Below are 22,175 nucleotides of genomic sequence, written 5' to 3' on the forward strand. Positions count from 1 at the left end.
TACTTGAGACTTCGTGAAGGGTTGATCCATCTTCGACTTCGAGTCTCCGAATCTGAGTTGGGAACATCGTCCATTATGTTGATTTGGAAGAGGGTGAGTTAGTAGACTCAGAAGTTTCCAAATCTTTCGAAATCAGAGGGCGAGGTAAGAACGGAAAGTTTTTGAAAGGATAAGAAAATTAGAAGTTATTCTTCCATCTAATACAGTAAGAATTTGTTTTGTAAATAATTTTTAGCAAAGTACTGGTTTCCTAACTAACGTCCATGCTAACTAGGGTCTCCTACAGTAAGGATGGCTCTGATACCAGCTCTGTAGGGCCCCGGACTAGCTGTCCGAAACACCCGTTATGCATAATTCTACTATGGAGCTCATCCAACTTGGCAAAACCATCTTATGTCTAATACATAAGATGGCCATCAAGACATTCTGTCGCCATTCATGAAGAAACATATGCACACATGTATGCCCATTGTTTTGGGGTTTCACACAATTATGGCACCTTCCAATATTTTATTGACCACGATCATATATGTTGGCCAAACCATATCAAGCAACATATATGATAGGTAGGACATAATGGACGAACTAGCACCTTAGTTTTTAAGATAGCGGTGAAGGTCTGATGCTTCTCGTGAGCTAAGGGTTCAAGATAAGTATATTCTTCGTGCAACAGAGACAGGCTGGTACAACTGGCAGCTGGCAGGCCATGAGATGGTCTGTCCATTTTTGGCAGGATCATGGTTCCATTTGAAGGCATCCGTTTATCCCTCTCATTGTTTCTCGCAGTAGGATTCTCCGTCCCCTTGTAAGAAACGGAATAGGGATTGGTCAAGCAAGCATTACAAAATTAGTTTGCATTTGCAATCAAGCAACATATACGATAGGTATGACAGAATGGACGAACTAGCACCTTAGTTTTTAAGATTGCGGTGAAGTTATGATGCTTCTCGTGAGCAAAGGGTTCAAGATACATATATCATTCATGCGGCAGAGACGAGCTGGTACAACTGGCAGCTGGCAGGCCAGGAGAATGGATCATGGTTCCATCTAGAGGCATCTGGTTAGCGGCCCTCATGTTATTGATGGAAGTGCGTTTCTCCGTCTCCTTGTAAGAAACACAATACGGATTGATCAAAACAAGCATGGCAACAACTAATTAGCGTATTCAATCAGACAACATATATGATACAGCAGAGCTGAAAGGACGAATTAGCACCTTAGCTTTTAAGATAGCAGGTGAGCTCTGAAATTCTTCTGAGGCAATAATGGCTCCAGATATGTATCGCCTTTGTGTGCCTTGGATGCCGATATTGTCTTGATGCGCTTAGATGCTTTGTTTACTTCCTTACCACTATTTTTCTGGGAATGTTGGGATGCAAGCAATATGTCTAGAAGAGAAATCTTCAGTTGGGTACCATTACGTACCAGTTCAAGTAAAAGCTGATTATTTGGTCTCATTTGAGGATTTCTTTTAGCTACATTTACGATAACAAGCACAAACATAAGATGTGTATTAATTATGTAGGATGTGTGCGTGCTGGTGTGAGAGATGGACAGAAAAATGAAATCAAACAGATACACTGGTGTTGGAACTACAAACCAGGAACCAGTGAATGGGACATCCACATGCAAGTTCTTTCAGAGAAAGAAGCTGATAGGTATCCCCATTATAAAATCAATAGTTTGCACAATACAAAAAAGGGCTAAATTTAAAAAGATTGCTTGGAGCGATGACTCTAGCATATAAGGCAGGAGGGAATATCTCTACTCATAAGGCAGACTGAGACAAGGCTCCTCGTACATAATCCAGCCAAATGTAACAAACTACATCAACCTGCACGTAGGCAGACAGAAACCAGCTAGAACAACTAACTAACTTCTCGCAACTTCTATACGAGCAAGCAGTTGAAACCCCATCAGCTAGTCCATGGCAAATCGACCGAAAAATCATGTGCATATAGAGAATACATAAATAACTAGGCTTTTACAATAGTATACCCAATGCACGACCGTTGGTCTGCATAATTGCTAGCACAACGAAGACGGTATGCTTGCGGAATTGCGCTTGAACTCACCGGCGGGCAGACGCGGTGCGGCAGGCGATTTGGGCGAGAGGTTGACTATGTGGCCCGGGAGGATGGACGGCACACGTGTGACTATAGCGCGGCATTGGCGTGGAAGGCGATGGGGGGTGGGTGTGGTGGATATGGCTGGAGAGACGGATTCAGATCTAGGGTTCGTCCAATTGGGGAAAAGTAGCTCGGGGTAAGGATCCGTTGGGTGCAGGCGTGCAGCTGTGTGTGTGGGTTATCCTGAAGTTGGGTAACAATACTAGAATACTCTTGTTGTCATAATAGGTCATAAATTTAATTTCGCCAGATTCATGGTTAGAAGGGACATTTCAACCACTTCAAATTTCTCTAATATGGGCGTCAACTTTTGGGACATTTCAGACACAGAAGGGCCACCAGTTCTGATAGGTGGGTCGTTGGACGTCAGAGAGCTAAACTTGGGCTGCAAATGGACCTGTACCAAAAGGTCGTTGCACGATCTAAATAAAACAACCCTACTTCACAGAAGAAAAAAACTATTACGTCTAAGCACTTGGAAAAAATCATGTGAGAATTGTGCCAATTTTAATGCTTTCATGTGTAGTTTCCACCAAACAAATGCACACGAATGATCCAAATTTTGTTAAATTACAGTAAATCTTGACAAGTAAAAAAAATAAATGCACTTGCAAACAAATTACAATAAAAAACTATTACGTATGAGCACTTGGAAAAAGTCATGTGAAAACTGTGTCAATTTCAATGCTTTCATTTGTAGTTGCCACCAAACGAATGCACACGGACGAGCAAATTTCAATATCTTGTCCTGGGTACAAGGTTCAAATTCATGTGCCTGATTTGTCGGGGACTTAATTCATTTTTTAGCTTAACTAGTAAAAGCCTAATATATCATAGAATAGTTTAATTGGAGTTTACTTCAAAATATCGATAGTCAAGAAGATATATGAGTTACTTTAGTTTTTACATATTTTGAATAGTTTGGATTTGTGCTCATAATGTGGATAATTTATGTGTTTTTTTGCATCTTAAACTAACGATGAACACATGCATAAAGTCGCATGATAACTTGGAAATCATGGAGTCCTCGAATTTCACTGCGCATGTGTGGAGGGACGACCGAATTTGGTAGACACGGGAGAGAAAAGTCAATTCAAATATATTATTCCCTTGGGTGGCATCTAAGCGCACTGGGATTTCTTTGTGAAAGTCGATTTGAACATTTGTATTGTGTGTAGGTGACATCCCTTGAATGTTTGGCTACTTTATCTTAACACAATACAACCCTAATTAATTTTACATACATATGCTTGGATCATATGCAAGAGGCGGTTTCCGACATGGCGCATATCATTTCGCTGCTATCCTTGATCCAAGTGCCCCGCACTGTCTACCCTTTCGATTAAGGGGATGTAGAACACAAGGCATTAATATATGTTTCTATTAACTATGTTTTTCATAGGAAAATTGGAAACCCCCAAAACTTAGCTTGATCGAGCCCAAATTAAGGATATATATAGCAAATTGCTTGTGAACCTGATTGTGTATGAGTTTATAAATATACGATCTTATCATCGTTGAGCCATGTCAAAAGGTGGGTTGGATACTCCTAGCTACCACCACATGTCTTTTAAGTAGTTCCATTGATTACGTTTATTCGGTTTTGATCCAAAAGGTCCACAAAAGATATATAAGACTTTGCTAAAGAGCGGACACCTCGAATCCCTTCACTGCCACCCGTTGGATTGCACTCCTATAAATTGTTAGCTTTTCTTCCAATCTCTAGTTCAATAAGATAAAAGAAGAATAAAATCAGAACTCCGACTATTCATCGTAAATAAAAAGGTTATGTGCTAGCTGGTTTCATAGTAAACCAGCCACACCCACATGCAGGCATTGGATCTAGATCGTACATGTGGTCAATAAAATTACGCACCATGCATCCATGAGCTCATAGATCCTACCTATATCATATATGTTGCTTGATTGCAAATCCAAATTAAATTTTGTAATGCTTGCTTGACTAATCCCTATTGTGTTTCTTACAAGGGGACGTAGAATCTTACTGCCAGCAAAAATGAGAGGGATAAACAGATGCCTTCAAATGGAACCATGATCCAGCCAAGAATGGACAGATCGTCTCCTGGCCCTGCCAGCTGCCAGTTCCCAGCCCATCTCTGCCGCACGAAGAATATACTTATCTTTTAGCTCACGAGAAGCATCAGACCTTCACCGCTATCTTAAAAACTAAGGTGCTAGTTCGTCCATTTTGTCCTACCTATCATATATGTTGCTTGATTGCAAATGAAAATTAATTTTGTAATGCTTGCTTGACCAATCCCTATTATGTTTCTTCCAAGAGGACGGAGAATCCTACTGCGAGCAATAATGAGAGGGATAAACGGATGCCTTCAGATGGAACCATGATCCAGCCAAGAATGGATAGATCATCTCCTGGCCTGCCAGCTGCCATTTGTACCAGCGTGTCTCTGCCGCACGAAGAATATACTTATCTTGAACCCTTAGCTCACGAGAAGTATCCGACCTTCACCGCTATCTTAAAAACTAAGGTGCTAGTTCATCCATTCCATCCTACCTATCATATATGTTGCTTGATTGCAAATGCAAATTAATTTTTGTAATACTTTCTTGACCAATCCCTATTGTGTTTCTTACAAGGGGATGGAGAATCCTACTGCCAACAACAATGAGAGGGATAAATGGATGCCTTCAGATGGAACCATGATCCAGCCAAGAATGGACAGATCGTCTCCTAGCCAGTCAGCTGCAAGTTGTACCATCCCGTCTCTGCCGCACGAAGAATATACTTATCTTGAACCCTTTGCTCTTGAGAGCATCAGACCTTCACCGCTATCTTAAAAACTAAGGTGCTAGTTCGTCCATTTTGTCCTACCTATCATAGATGTTGCTTGATTGCAAATGCGAATTAATTTTTTTAATGCTTACTTGACCAATCCTTATTATGTTTCTTACAAGGGGACGGATAATCGTACTGCCAGCAACAATGAGAGGGATAAACAGATGCCTTCAAATGGAACCATGATCCAGCCAAGAATGGACAGATCATCTCCTGGCCTGCCAGCTGCCAGTTGTACTAGCCCGTCTCTGTCGCGCGAAGAATATACTTATCTTGAACCCTTATCTCACGAGAAGCATCAGACCTTCCCCGCTATCTTAAAAACTAAGGTGCTAGTTCGTCCATTCTGTCCTACCTATCATATATGTTGCTTGATTGCAAATGCAAATTAATTTCCCTATTGTGTTTCTTACAAGGGGATGGAGAATCCTACTGCCAGCAATAATGAGAGGGATAAACAGATGCCTTCAGATGGAACCATGTTCCAGCCAAGAATGAACAGATCTTCTAGTCCCCCAGCTTTCAGTTGTACCAGCATGTCTCCGCTCCACGAAGGAGATACATATTTTGAACCCTTAGTTCACGAGAAGCTTAAGACCTTACCCGCTACCTTGAAAGCTAAGGTTCTCGTTCGTCCATTATGTCTTTCCTTTCATATCTGTTGTTGTACTTGGTTGATCAATCCATATCGTGCTTCTTACAAGGGGATGGAGAAACCTACTGCCAGGAAGAATGAGAGGGCTGACTAAATGCATTCATATGCAACAGCAATCCAGCTAGGAACGGAAAGATTATCTCCTGGCCTGCTAGCTTCCGCTTTTCCGAGCCCGAGTCCCAGAAGAGAATTATCAATGAGAACACATGTTGAATCTAAAACAAGTAGTTCCGGAAGTGCCTCGACGGAATATAAGTCACAAAAAATGGATCTTAGCTCAACGTTATGCATATCCTTGCATCCAGAACACTCTTTTGCTATAGGTAAGTTCTAATACCAATTGCTTTGTTGCATTTTGGTTAGCTGCACGATGGAATTGTGCTGAATTATTTTTTCTAGGATGTATCAGAGTTAATGATCCTACTGCACATATCCTTATGGATATTGAAGTCACTGGTAGTTCAACTCAGGTTGAAAATGTGGCTGAAGGCATGTTTCATGTATTTATTTCTATGTTTCCTCGAGGAGTAACACCTTTATACTGTGATATACTAAATAGTGGTATTTTATATGTTGATCCAAACGTCGAAGGAGATGATGTTCTGGAAATTGTAGAGAATGTGGGAAAAGGACCCAGCAGGTTGTCAGAATCTCAGGATGCCACACTTCTTACCGTCATTCCAAAAGGGAAGACTAGGCCCGTGTCAGCTCAAGTTGATACAAACATTGCAACTGAATGCAACAAGGCAGTCAAGAAATTTGTGCATCTTCATTCACATTATAGTAAGTACAAGGGGACTCTAGGCTTCTCTGTAACTATTATAGTAAAGTTGCGGTAAGTACGGCCTTTGCACCACATGTAATCTTTATTTGAAGCTGCTAATTTTGGGAGTCTATCATTCGTTTATCCATGCTCTTTCATGTCACTAGGAAAGTGGTAAGATGGACATAAAATATTCTCACCAGTGAAAAAACATTGTACAAACCTTCTTCAGAAAGGCCTTCGGCAATGTCGATACCTACTTAAAAAGAAGTACTTTGACATAGATCCAAATGATGTGCCAAAAGAATTTCAAGTTCCATGGATGAATATATATGAGTGGAAGGCACTAGTAGACCACTGGAGGCATCCCAACATGGTGGTCAGTTCCTTTCTGAACTCAAAGTTTTTTCCTTGTACATTGTAATGTACACAGTTACTAATTCTACAATTCTTGCAGAAGATATGTGCTGCCAACAAAAAAAATCGTTCTAATATTACATACCATCAATCAACTGGGTCACAAAGCTACGAAGTGCACTTGCAAAATTTGGTAAGAAGTGGTGGATTTATAGTTTGGTGGCCATTTTGATTTTTATTTCGCTCAGTGCATGTTCTCATTTATATGACCGTTCTATGTTACTGTATCGAGTTCTTGGTTTAATACTGTGATGGACATGTTTCCATTAAACTAAACTCCTGATTTAATTGGTACCTATTTGTATGAACTTTCGTTCGCATCATTGCTTCCCTACAAATCTGTATGTTATGTCTACAGGCTTGATGCTTTGCAGTGTACTATTCTTGATAGTTATCCACATGAGAAACAAGAATAATATGAAACTTTGTGACCAGATCCACATAGAACCTGTAAGCTAGCTTCATGTATATGTTTGATTTCAGTGAGACAAGTACAAATGTAAAGAACTCACTCATCTGGATATATTCAAGGAATGTCACTTTAGCCAGAATGAATGCCACTTCAGCTTCATGTATCTTTTTGTATGTGGTAACCTGTTTGCTTCATTGCAAATGAAGGCTGAGAAGGAAAATCAGCTAACTGTGGGGACCCTGCTGTCCACAACTGGCGTGTGGTTGACGTGGGAGGTAGAAATCTCTGTGGTGTAGCTTTTCTTCGTTCCCCGACAACGGCGCCAGAAAATAGCTTGATGTCTACTCACGCTTCTATTCCTGTAGACAGTGTTGGGCCTCCAAGAGCAGAGGTTTGTAGAACAGCAGCAAGTTTCCCTTACGTGAATCACCGAAGGTTTATCGAACTCAGGGAGGAAGAGGTGAAAGATATCCCTCTCAAGCAACCCTGCAATTACGATACAAGAAGTCTCTTGTGTCCCCAACACACCTAATACACTTGTCAGATGTATAGGTGCACTAGTTTGGCGAAGAGATAGTGAAATACAAGTGGTATGAATGAATATGAGTGGTAATAGCAATCTGAAATAAATATGGCAGCGAGTAAACATGCAACAGAACAATAAACAAACGGAGATTCGATGTGTGGAAACAAGGCCTAGGGATCATACTTTCACTAGTGGACACTCTCAACATTGATCACATAATAAAACCACTCTACACTCTCTTGTTGGATGATGAACACCATTAATTGTGTAGGGCTATAAGAGCACCTCAATGCCGGAGGTAACAAGCTCCACAACATTCAATGTTCATATTTAAGTAACCTTAGAGTGCATGATAGACCAACGCAATTATACCAAGTACTAACATAGCATGCACACTGTCACCATCAGGCTATGAAAGGAGGAATAGATCACATCAATACTATCATAGTAATAGTTAACTTCATAATCTACACGAGATCACAATCATAAACTACGCCAAGTACTACATGATGCACACACTGTCACCATTACATCATGGAGGAGGAATAGAGTACTTTAATAACATCACTAGAGTAGCACATAGATTAATAGTGATACAAAGCTCATCATATGAATCTCAATCATGTAAGGCAGCTCATGAGATCATTGTATTGAAGTACATGGGAGAGAGATGAACCACATAGCTACCGGTACAGCCCTTAGCCTTGATGGAGAACTACTCCCTCCTCATGGGAGACAGCAACGGTGATGAAGATGGCGGTGGTGTCGATGGAGATGCCTTCCGGGGGCACTTCCCCGTCCCGGCAGCGTGCAGGAACAGAGACTTCTGTCCCCCAGATCTTGGCTTCGCGATGGCGGCGGCTCTGGAAGGTTTCTCGTGCCGTGGCTTATTCGTCCGAAATTTTTAGGTCAGGAAGGCTTAAATAGGCGAAGAGTCGGAGTCGGAGGGGGTCTGGTGGCTCCACACAATAGGGGGCACGCCCCCCCTGGGCCGCGCCACCACCATGTGTGGTGGCCCTGGGCCTCTCCTCTGGCCCCTCTTCGGTGCTCTGGAAGCTTCCTTGAAATATAAGATACTAGGCGTTGATTTCGTCCAATTCCGAGAATATTTCCTTACTAGGATTTCTGAAACAAAAAACAGCAGAAAACAGGAACGGGCACTTCGGCATCTTGTCAATAGGTTAGTTCCGGAAAACGCATCAAAACGATATAAAGTGTGAACAAAACATGTAGGTATTGTCATAAAACAAGCATGGAACATCAGAAATTATAGATACGTTGGAGACGTATCAGACCCCGGACTAACTGTCTGAAATACCATGTTATGTATACAGTTCACGATCCCATGATCAGTGCGCCGTGAACACATAACCGAACTGATATCAAATTACACCATCCATTACAAAGCGGAAGAAGAAAATTACAATAAGGTCACATGACCATTCTTTACATAATAGCCTCGAAGGGCCTAACTAATCATCAGAGTAGCAGTCATCACTTCATCAGCGCAGAGCCCAAGTCCTCTGCCATAAACCCTACAGGCAACTGACTGGGAAGACGTTCCTAGCTCGCATAGACGTCACCAACTCCTTCTTCATCCGTCGTGTTCCTCCAAGTCTGGCCAAGTAAATAGCCAGGGACAAAGCCGTGAGTACATTGGAATTGTACTTGCAAACCATCACGAAGGTGCTTTGCAAGGATGCAAGATAACAAGTGCTAATCTAAGATGACAAGAGGGAAGAGCTAATTTCTCTTGTGGAAATAGCATGTGAAAGAGAAATAGTTTCTCTTGTGGATATAGCATGAGAAAGAGAAGTAGTTTCTCTTGTGGATATATCATCCCAACATCGCAGTTGAAGGGGACACTAAGAAAGTAGTAGCATTTCTATGCCTTGTTTGAAGAAGACACTTCAAATAGGTCCTATGGCATCTCTATATCTTTATTGAAGAAGATACTTCAAAAGATAGACTACGACATCTCTATATCTTTATTGAAGAAGAGTTCCTCTACATGAAACACTAGGAAGGGTTCACCCAAATTTTGTTCCTTTTTGCTCGACCATCTCCATATGGTCGGCACAAGCCTTCCCGTACCCTTCCGGTACATCCAACACATTCTCTTTCTTTGTAAAACACTTTATAAAACAAAACTCAACACAGCTCGGCAACGGCCATCCCAACCGTCCATGACCTCGGACACGGCTATTCGAATAGATTTGACTCTGCAGAGTTTGCACACTTTCCCCACAAGATCCGCGAGTTTATCATGTGGGCATCATCCCCCCATATCAACTATGCCGTGACAAAAAGTCGGACATAGCCTTTCGCCTATTCGTCTTAGCACGGGATCCTAACCTATGGAGTATGTACCTCCTCGGCACCGTGGCAGCTCACCTCACTTTGAGCGTGGCTCCACCGCCAAGCCAGGAGACCCATAGTGTCTTCCGGACGGGTAGCCTCGAAGGCATCCCGTTATACGATTGTCTCCACCTGCTACAACCCAGACTCGAGGGTAACCTTACCATTGTGTAGTTGTGCGGTGTCCCATGCTAAGAAGAATGAACTACGAGCTAAGCCCCGTGCCCACTTTGGGGTAATGTGGTTGCGCGGTTTAGTTGTTCCGGGCGAATACAGAGAACCATGTGTCGTTTTTCTCAAAAACCCAAGTCACACACACTCTCGTCTTTCCAACCATCTTTGTCAAGATCCTTTCCTTTCATAAACCATACGCTTGGGTAAGGTTGCCTCACCCAAGGTTTTCATAAACATTTACAACAAGGTAAACCTTGAGGGGTTCCCAAACTAAAGTTTCATGAGTTGAACTAATACAACACTATGGCCGAGATGAGGGTCATCACGCCATTGAGGGTATGAAAAAGAGGTATTGGAGTGGATCATACTCGCTTGAGCTAAGCATGTATTATGGCAACATAAGAGGAAAATATACTTTCAGATTTGTGGTGCTATCTAACCCAATCAATAGATAGGGATGAGAATTGGCCAACACCAACACCATTTAGGGAATTAGGCATACTCATCACAATTCGAGAATACACCAAGATCATGGTATTTATACCTCTACACTAGAAGGTGGTGTAGTATGAATCTTGTCCCGAGGTGGAACATGTTCAAGCTAAATATAGAAAACAAGTTGGATAGAAATGGCCATGATACCATACACCCAACCAATTACCAAGACCTTGACAAGATAAAACTACTAGAGGTACCATGCTTGCTGATACGCGTGAGGCACACGTCCGTTGGGAACCCCAAGAGGAAGGTGTGATGCGTACAGCAGCAAGTTTTCCCTCAGTAAGAAACCAAGGTTATCGAACCAGTAGGAGCCAAGAAGCACGTGAAGGTTGATGGTGGCGGAGTGTAGTGCGGCGCAACACCAGGGATTCCGGCGCCAACGTGGAACCTGCACAACACAATCAAAGTACTTTGCCCCAACGTAACAGTGAGGTTGTCAATCTCACCGGCTTGCTGTAACAAAGGATTAGATGTATAGTGTGGAAGATGATGTTTGCGAAGAACAGTAAGAACAAGTATTGCAGTAGATTGTATTCGATGTAAAAGAATGGACCGGGGTCCACAGTGCACTAGTGGTGTCTCTCCAATAAGAAATAGCATGTTGGGTGAACAAATTACAGTTGGGCAATTGACAAATAAAGAGGGCATAACAATGCACATACATATTATGATGAGTAGTGTGAAATTCAATTGGGCATTACGACAAAGTACATAGACCGCTATCCAGCATGCATCTATGCCTAAAAAGTCCACCTTCGGGTTAGCATCCGCACCCCTTCCAGTATTAAGTTGCAAACAACAGACAATTGCATTAAGTATGGTGTGTAATGTAATCAACACAAATATCCTTAGACAAAGCATTGATGTTTTATCCCTAGTGTCAACAGCACATCCACAACCTTAGAACTTTCTGTCACTGTCCCAGATTAAATGGAGGCATGAACCCACTATCGAGCATAAATACTCCCTCTTGGAGTTACAAGTATCAACTTGGCCAGAGCCTCTACTAGCAACGGAGAGCATGCAAGATCATAAACAACACATATATGATAGATTGATAATCAACATAACAAAGTATTCCATATTCATCGGATCCCAACAAACGCAACATGTAGCATTACAAATAGATGATCTTGATCATGATAGGCATCTCACAAGATCTAGAAGTCAACCATCTAGCTACTGCTATGGACCCATAGTCCAGGCGTGAACTACTCACACATCACTCCGGAGGTGATCATGGCGATGGAGAGTCCTCCGGGAGATGATTCCCCTCTCCGGCAGGGTGCCGGAGGCGATCTCCTGAATCCCCCGAGATGGGATTGGCGGCGGCGGCGTCTCTAGAAGGTTTTCCGTATCGTGGCTCTCGGTACTGGGGTATTCGCGACAAAGGCTTTAAGTAGGCGGAAGGGTAGGTTTAGAGGCGACGCGAGGGCCCCACACAACAGGGCGGCGTGGGCCCCACCTTGGCCGCGCGGCCCTGGTGTGGCAGCGCCTCGTCGCCCCACTTCGTAATCCTTTCGGTCTTCTGGAAGCTTCGTGGAAAAATAAGACCCTGGGCGTTGATTTCGTCCAATTCCAAGAATATTTCCTTTGTAAGATTTCTGAAACCAAAAATAGCAGAAAACAGCAACTAGCTCTTCGGCATCTTGTCAATAGGTTAGTGCCGGAAAATGCATAAATATGACATAAAGTGTGTATAAAACATGTGAGTATCATCATAAAAGTAGCATAGAACATAAGAAATTATAGATACGTTTGAGACGTATCAAGCATCCCCAAGCTTAGTTCCTACTCGTCCTCGAGTAGGTAAACGATAACAAAGATAATTTCTGAAGTGGCATGCTATCATAATCTTGATCAATACTATTGTAAGCATATGTAATGAATGAAGTGATTCGAAGCAATGGTAAAGATAATGGTTAAACAACTGAACCATATAACAAAGACTTTTCATGAATAGTACTTTCAAGACAAGCATCAATAAGACTTGCATAAAAGTTAACTCATAAAGCAATAGATTCTTAGTAGAAAGATTTGAAGCAACACAAAGGAAGATATAAGTTTCAGAAGTTGCTTTCAACTTCAACATGTTTATCTCATGGATAATTGTCAACACAAAGTAATATGATGAATGCAAATAAGCAAGTATGTAAGAATCAATGCACAGTTAACACAAGTGTTTGCTTCTAAGATAGAAAGAAGTAGGTAAACTGACTCAACATAAAAGTAAAAGAAGGGCCCTTCGCAGAGGGAAGCAGGGATAAATCATGTGCTAGAGCTTTTCAAGTTTTGAAATCATAAAGAGAGCATAAAAGTAAAGTTTTGAGAGGTGTTTGTTGTTGTCAACGAATGGTAGTGGGCACTCTAACCCCCTTGCCAGACAGACTTTCAAAGAGCGGCTCCATTTTTTGGGTGACACTCCTTCCAACCTTTGCTTTCACAAACCATGGCTAACCGAATCCTCGGGTGCCTTCCATGAATCACATACCATGAATGAGTGTCTTTTTATTTTAGTTTTATTTAGATGACACTCCTCCCCACCTTTGCTTTCTCAAGCCATGGCTAACCAAATCCTCGGGTGCCTTCCAACAATCACATACCATGGAGGAGTGTCTATTTGTAGAATTATGAAAGTTAATTAATTGGGGCTGGTAACCCCATTGCCAGCTCTTTTTGCAAAATTATTGGATAAGCGGATGAAGCCACTAGTCCATTGGTGAAAGTTGCCCAACAAGATTGAAAGATAAAACACCACATACTTCCTCATGAGCTATAAAACATTGACACAAATAAGAGATGAATAAATTTTGAATTATTTAAAGGTAGCTCACGAAGTATTTACTTGGAATGGCAGAAAATACCATGTAGTAGGTAGGTATGGTGGACACAAATGGCATAGTTTTTGGCTCAAGGATTTTGGATGCACGAGAAGTATTCCCTCTCAGTACAGGGCTTAGGCTAGCAAGGTTATTTGAAGCAAACACAAGTATGAACCGGTACAGCAAAACTTACATAAGAACATATTGCAAGCATTATAAGACTCTACACTGTCTTCCTTGTTGTTCAAACCCTCACCAGAAAATATCTAGACTTTAGAGAGACCAATCATGCAAACCAAATGTCAACAAGCTCTACGGTATTTCTTCACTAATAGGTGCAAAGTACATGATGCAAGAGCTTAAACATGATCTATATGAGCACAACAATTGCCAAGTATCAAATTATTCAAGACATTTTACCAATTACCACATGTAGCATTTTCTGTTTCCAATCATATAACAATTAACGAAGCAGTTTCAACCTTCGCCATGAACATTAAGAATAAAGATAAGAACATATGTGTTCATATGCAATAGTGGAGCGTGTCTCTCTCCCCCACAATGAATGCTAGGATCCAATTTTATTCAAACAAACAAAAACAAGAACATAAAGACGATCCAAGTAAAGCACAGAGGTGACCTGATAATTTGTCGATGAAGAAGGGGATGCCTTGGGCATCCCCAAGCTTAGATGCTTGAGTCTTCTTGAAATATGCAGGGATGAACCACGGGGGCATCCCCAAGCTTACAGCTTTCACTCTCCTTGATCCTATTGTATCATCCTCCTCTCTTGATCCTTGAAAACTTCCTCCACACCAAACTCGAAACAAACTCATTAGAGGGTTAGTACATAATCAAAAATTCACATATTCAGAGGTGACATAATCATTCTTAACACTTCTGGACATTGCACAAAGCTACTGAAAGTTAATGGAACAAAGAAATCCATCAAACATAGCAAAACAGGCAATGCGAAATAAAAGGCAGAATCTGTCAAAACAGAACAGTCTGTAAAGACGAATTTTTCTGGGGCACTAAACTTGCTCAGATGAAAATGCTCAAATTGAATGAAAGTTGCGTACATATCTGAGGATCACGCACGTAAATTGGTAGATTTTTCTGAGTTACCTACAGAGAATAATACTCAAATTCGTGACAGCAAGAAATCTGTTTCTGCGCAGTAATCCAAATCTAGTATTATCTTTACTATCAAAGACTTTACTTGGCACAACAATGCAATAAAATAAAGATAATGAGAGGTTGCTACAGTAGTAACAACTTCCAAGACTCAAATATAAAACAAAAGTGCAGAAGTAAAATAATGGGTTGTCTCCCATAAGCGCTTTTCTTTAACGCCTTTCAGCTAGGCGCAGAAAGTGTGTATCAAGTAATATCAAGAGATGAAGCATCAACATCATAATTTGTTCTAATGCTAGAATCAAAAGGTAACTTCATTCTCTTTCTAGGGAAGTGTTCCATACCTTTCTTGAGAGGAAATTGATACTTAATATTACCTTCCTTCATATCAATAATAGCACCAACAGTTCGAAGAAAAGGTCTTCCCAAGATAATGGGACAAGATGCATTGCATTCAATATCCAAGACAACAAAATCAATGGGGACATGGTTATTGTTAACCGTAATACGAACATTATCAATCCTCCCCAAAGGTTTCTTTGTAGAATTATCAGCAAGATTAACATCCAAATAACAATTTTTCAATGGTGGCAAGTCAAGCATATTATAGATTTTCTTAGGCATAACAGAAATACTTGCACCAAGATCACATAAAGCATTACAATCAAAATCATTGACCTTCATTTTAATGATGGGCTCCCAACCATCTTCTAACTTCCTAGGAATAGAAGTTTCAAGTTTTAATTTATCTTCTCTAGCTTTTATGAGAGCATTTGTAATATGTTTTGTAAAGGCCAAATTTATAGCACTAGCATTGGGACTTTTAGAAAGCTTTTGTAAGAACTTTATAACTTCAGAGATGTGACAATCATCAAAATCTAAACCATTATGATCTAAAGCAATGGGATCATTGTCCCCAATATTTTGCAAATTTCAGCAGTTTTATCACAAGCAGTTTCAGCAGTTTTAGCAGTTTCAGGCAGTTTTGCACACTTTGCATTAGGAGTAGAAACATTGCCAACACCGATTATTTTACCATTGATAGTAGGAGGTGTAGCAACATGTGAAACATTAGCATTACTAGTGGTGGTAATAGTCCAAACTTTAGCTATATTATTCTCTTTAGCATTTTCTTCTTTTTTCCACCTAGCACGCAATTCGGCCATAAATCTAATATTCTCATTAATTCGAACTTGGATGGTGTTTGCTGTAGCAAATGACTTAATATCTTTAGTTTCATTAGGCATAACTTTCAATTTTAAAAGATCAACATCAGCAGCAAGACTATCAACTTTAGAAGCAAGAATATCAATTTTACCAAGCTTTTCTTCAACAGATTTGTTAAAAGCAGTTTGTGTACTAATAAATTCTTTAAGCATGGCTTCAAGACCAGAGGGTACATTCCTATTATTGCTGTAAGAATTCCCATAAGAATTACCATAACCATTACCATTATTAGAGGGATATGGCCTATAGTTGTTACTAGAATTATTCCTATAAGCATTGTTGTTGAAATTATTATTTTTAATGAAGTTCACATCAACATGCTCTTATTGAGCAACCAATGAAGCTAACGGAACATTATTAGGATCAACATTAGATCTACCATTCACAAGCATAGACATAATAGCATCAATCTTATCACTCAAGGAGGAGGTTTCTTCAACAGAATTTACCTCCTTACCTTGTGGAGCTCTTTCAGTGTGCCATTCAGAGTAATTAATCATCATATCATCAAGAAGCTTTGTTGCGGCGCCTAGAGTGATGGACATAAAAGTACCTCCAGCAGCTGAATCCAATAGGTTCCGCGAAGAAAAATTCAATCCTGCATAAAAGGTTTGGATGATCATCCAAGTAGTCAGTCCATGGGTAGGGCAATTTTTGAGCAAAGATTTCATTCTTTCCCATGCTTGGGCAACATGCTCATTATCCAATTGCTTAAAATTCATTATGCTACTTCTCAAAGATATAATTTTATCAGGAGGATAATATCTACCAATGAAATCATCCTTACATTTAGTCCATGAATCAATACTATTCTTAGGCAAAGATAGCAACCAATCTTTAGCTCTTCCTCTTAAAGAGAAAGGAAACAATTTTAATTTTATAATGTCACCATCTACATCCTTATACTTTTGCATTTCACATAGTTCAACAAAATTATTAAGATGGGCAGCAGCATCATCAGAACTAACACCAGAAAATTGCTCTCTCATAACAAGATTCAGTAAAGCAGGTTTAATTTCAAAGAATTCTGCTGTAGTAGCACGTGGAGCAATAGGTGTGCATAAGAAATCATTATTATTTGTGCTTGTGAAGTCACACAACTTAGTATTTTCAGGAGTACCCATTTTAGCAATAGTAAATTAAGCAAACTAGATAAAATAAATGCAAGTAACTAATTTTTTTGTGTTTTCAATATAGAGAACGCAAACAAGATACTCCCTCTGTTCCATTCTATAGTGCCTATTGTTTTTTAGCACGGAAATTAGCGCAAGAGTATTTTTTACACAAGATCCCTAGCTGAACGATTTGAGATCAACGTAAAATTTGAGAAATCCATATCTTCCTAACTTACCATAACACTTTTGGGAGCTGAACGATTTGGGAGCTGAATGGGGAGGGGTAATTGAAAAAAAGCTAAGCTAAAACCTTATATTCTGAAACCTATGCCAAAAATCTATAGGCACTATAGAAAGGAACGGAGGGAGTAGTAAATAAAGTAAAGCAAGTAACTAATTTTTTTGTATTTTTGATATAATGAGCAAACAAAGCAGTAAATAAAATAAAGCAAGAAAAAAACAAAGTAAAGAGATTGGAAGTGGAGACTCCCCTTGCAGCGTGTCTTGATCTCCCCGGCAACGGCGCCAGAAAATGTGCTTGATACGCGTGAGGCACACGTCCGTTGGGAACCCCAAGAGGAAGGTGTGATGCGTACAGTAGCAAGTTTTCCCTCAGTAAGAAACCAAGGTTATCAAACCAGTAGGAGCCAAGAAGCACGTGAAGGTTGATGGTGGCGGAGTGTAGTGCGACGCAACACCAGGGATTCCGGCGCCAACGTGGAACCTGCACAACACAATCAAAGTACTTTGCCCCAACGTAACAGTGAGGTTGTCAATCTCACCGGCTTGCTGTAACAAAGGATTAGATGTATAGTGTGGAAGATGATGTTTGAAAAGAACAATAAGAACAAGTATTGCAGTAGATTGTATTCGATGTAAAAGAATGGACCGGGGTCCACAATTCACTAGTGGTGTCTCTCCAATAAGAAATAGCATGTTGGGTGAACAAATTACAGTTGGACAATTGAAAAATAAAGAGGGCATAACAATGCACATACATATTATGATGAGTAGTGTGAAATTCAATTGGGCATTACGACAAAGTACATAGACCGCTATCCAGCATGCATCTATGCCTAAAAAGTCCACCTTCGGGTTAGCATCCGCACCCCTTCCAGTATTAAGTTGCAAACAACAGACAATTACATTAAGTATGGTGCGTAATGTAATCAACACAAATATCCTTAGACAAAGCATTGATGTTTTATCCCTAATGGCAACAGCACATCCACAACCTTAGAACTTTCTGTCACTGTCCCAGATTAAATGGAGGCATGAACCCACTATCCAGCATAAATACTCCCTCTTGGAGTTACAAGTATCAACTTGGGCAGAGCCTCTACTAGCAACGGAGAGCATGCAAGATCATAAACAACACATATATGATAGATTGATAATCAACATAACATAGTATTCCATATTCATCGGATCCCAACAAACGCAACATGTAGCATTACAAATAGATGATCTTGATCATGATAGGCAGCTCACAAGATCTAACAATGATAGCATAATGAGGAGAAGACAACCATCTAGCTACTGCTATGGACCCATAGTCCAGGGGTGAACTACTCACACATCACTCCGGAGGCGATCATGGCGATGGAGAGTCCTCCGGGAGATGATTCCCCTCTCCGCAGGGTGCCGGAGGCGATCTCCTGAATCCCCCGAGATGGGATTGGCGGCGGCGGTGTCTCTAGAAGGTTTTCCGTATCGTGGCTCTCGGTACTGGGGTATTCACGACGAAGGCTTTAAGTATGCGGAAGGGTAGGTTTAGAGGCGACGCGAGGGCCCCACACAACAGGGCGGCGCGGGCCCCACCTTGGCCGCGCGTCCCTGGCGTGGCGGCGCCTCATCGCCCCACTTCGTAATCCTTTCGGTCTTCTGGAAGCTTCGTGGAAAAATAAGACCCTGGGCGTTGATTTCGTCCAATTCCGAGAATATTTCCTTTGTAGGATTTCTGAAACCAAAAACAGCAGAAAACAGCAACTGGCTCTTCGGCATCTTGTCAATAGGTTAGTGCCGGAAAATGCATAAATATGACATAAAGTGTGTATAAAACATGTGAGTATCATCATAAAACTAGCATGGAACATAAGAAATTATAGATACGTTTGAGACGTATCACTTGCATCCAAGCATAGATGACAACAATATGGAAATCATCACACATAGAACCAAGATGCTATTGGTAGCACAAGATGACATCCAAAGAGACATCATATCAGAGATCAAAAGATGGCTTGCCTTAGTTGGCTTGTCCCTGGTCCTCCTTAAAACCTTCTCCAAATTCTTCCCCTTCAACTTCTCCCCCGTTTGTGTCTAGCGTCGCAAAAATAAACAATACATACAATCAATACCAAACTCAAGATCCAAGTTCTTAAATGAAATGTAAAAGAAATACGCAGGGGAGTTGTGTAACAGTAACAAATCATGGTTGGGATAATTTTAAAACAAAATGGATGGCAAGGTTTTGGATAAAACAAATGGATTTTACTTCTAACATTGCATGTGACACACATACACTCATAACCCGAGACAAAAATTCATGAACAGAGACTGAAATTATTTTTCCTGGATGGACAGTACTAAAACAAGACTAACAGAATTGGATTCCTCCAAAAATATTGATCCTACAATTTTTAAAATTATAAACACTAAACAGGATGCAGGGATCATGTTTAATGTACTAAAATTCGTACAAAAATCCTAAAAATACAAGGTCAGTGGCAATGGAAAGGTATTGAAATTTATGACCTAATGCAATTGGTTTCATTTGATTCGGGTTTTTATAACTGAAGTTATTAGCATTTGAGTGCTACTGGTTTTTGGAAATAAAAACAGAAATCTCAAATTTTGAAAACGGGCGGGAAAGCCTGGGACGGGCGGATTTGAATAGTGGGCCAGCCCAGTAGGGTTTCCAGGTGGCGTTTTGGGAAAAAGAAAACAAAACAAGAAAAGGGAGGGGAGAGGGGCCTGGGGTGGGGCCCATGTGCATGGCCAGCATGGCCACTTGGGCCATGCAGCCCGTTAGATGGCGATCGGGTGGCTCGGGGCCATCTCTTTCCCAACGACACACACGCATGCGTGCGGTGGACGGGAAAACAGCGGGCGGCGGCGGAGAAAAAAAAGAGAGGGGGCAGGCTAGGCTTACCGGCGGGAGGCGGGCTCGCCGGCTACTGCAGGACGGGGCGGCGGTGTGCTGGCGCCGTCCAGGGGCGAGCTCGGCGATGTCTCCCTCTCCCGCAGTAGCTCGTCCAGGCGGGTCCTCCTCTGCGGACATCCTCGGTCGGACAGCGACGGCGGCGCTCACCGGCGACCCTGGACAACGGGAACGTGTCGGTTAGGAAGAGGAGAGGCATGAGGTTGCAATGGACAAGAAAATAGGAAGGGTTGTCGTTGGGAGTGAGCTCCGTTTGCTCGCAACCCTTCACGGTGACCACGGCGGTGGAGCTCTCTCCGGCGAGCAGCGGCCAGAGAAGGTGTTGCAGGGCTCCTGGCGAGGGGTGGTGAGGGAGAGGGGTGGGGTGGGAGGTTTCTGTGAGGGAGAGGAGTGGGCAAGGGTCAGCTTTTATAGCCGCGCGGAGAAGCAGCGGGTGGGGCGTGCGGTGGCTGCAGCCAATGGCGGAGCGCGGGTGGTGGCATTTGCCAATGGACGCGCAGAGGGTGATGTCAGGGCGGTGCTCGCTGCTAATGTCACATGGCTGCCGTCGTCAGAGGGGAGGGTGGAGCGCAGCATGCGGACTCTCGTGTCCAGGGAGGGTCGCTAGACCTCGAGTTTGTGCTCGCGTACTGGGATGTGGCCATATAGCTTTTGGGTCATGTTGGGCACGGGCTGGTGGGCTAGGGCATCGTGCGTGGATGCCTTTGCAGGACCTGGGTCGTGCGTGTGGTGGCTTTTGGTCGGTTTAGATGTCTAGCATGGGATGGGCTCAAGTTTTGATCAAAACTTAGCCACGGCCATCTATTTCCTTCTCTCTTTCTTCTCTTTGCAAAGAAAAACGTGGCCCAAGGGTGCATGGATGGTGGTGTTGAGCAAGGTCTAATGCGCATGCCATTTGGAGAGGACTAGAACCAGATCTGAATTTGAATCACTCCAACAACATAAGAGAGGGTTGGTGGTGGTATTTTGGGGGGGGGGGGGGTTGAAAATGACAAACATTTTGGCTAGCTATGATCCGTGATCACCACATGTGGATTTTTGTTAGAAGCAAGGAATGGTAGAGGCATTATGTTCCAAGTATAAGAATGAAGAAAGATTCTTAAATGAGGATTTCAAGTGGTGAGAACAACGGGAAGAGTAGAGCATATGCCTCATTCTCAAGATTTTTGGAAAATTGGTTGTTTTCAAAACACAAGAGAGGGTTTTGGTGAGGTGTATAAGGATAAAGAGAAATTAGGGTTCTAGGGTTAGAAGGGACTTCACTTGATTTAGGTCATAAGGTTGGTGTTGTCCAAAACAAAAAGGAGGAATTTTAAGAGTGGGGTCTAGGCAAGATGATATAGAGGAGGTAATTAAGACACAAGATGGTTAGGATTATCTTGGAGAGATAAAGATGCAAAAAAAAGGAGATTAATTGTTTGTTGGAAAATTGATCAACTACCTAGATCAAGCCTAGATGGAGTGGTGAGGTTAAAGGATGGATCATTGAGATGTGTTAGTGGCAAAGACAATGCCATGGATATTTGATCACATATCAAATAGTCCTAAAATTGTGCTGTGGTGAATATGGCCTTTATTTGATTTAAATCAAAATAAGAAACCTTACTTGAAGTATTCGAAGAAAAAGAGAAGTTTTTGGAAGAGAATGATTCATAGAGAAAATAGAAGATACTAGTGAAATGCCCGTGCGTTGCTACGGCAGTCAATTGTTTTCTCCTCTTATCTTTGCGAATTTTGATTCTTCTCTCTTATCTAAGTTTTCGAGTCTTAGGCTTCCACATCGGTTGATCTTTACCTTATACTATTAGGTCCGGTGTTTGAAGAACCTCGACAGGAGAGCATCATCATCTACGTGAGCAACAACCCTTGTTGGTGGTGTTGCCCGATTAGCATGGAGCAACAACTCTTGTTAGTAGTGTCGAGAAGAGGCCTCTCTCCCCCGTACCATAGTCTGGGAT

The sequence above is a fragment of the Lolium perenne genome, chromosome 4, assembly GCF_019359855.2.
Source record: "Lolium perenne isolate Kyuss_39 chromosome 4, Kyuss_2.0, whole genome shotgun sequence".
NCBI lineage: Eukaryota > Viridiplantae > Streptophyta > Magnoliopsida > Poales > Poaceae > Lolium > Lolium perenne.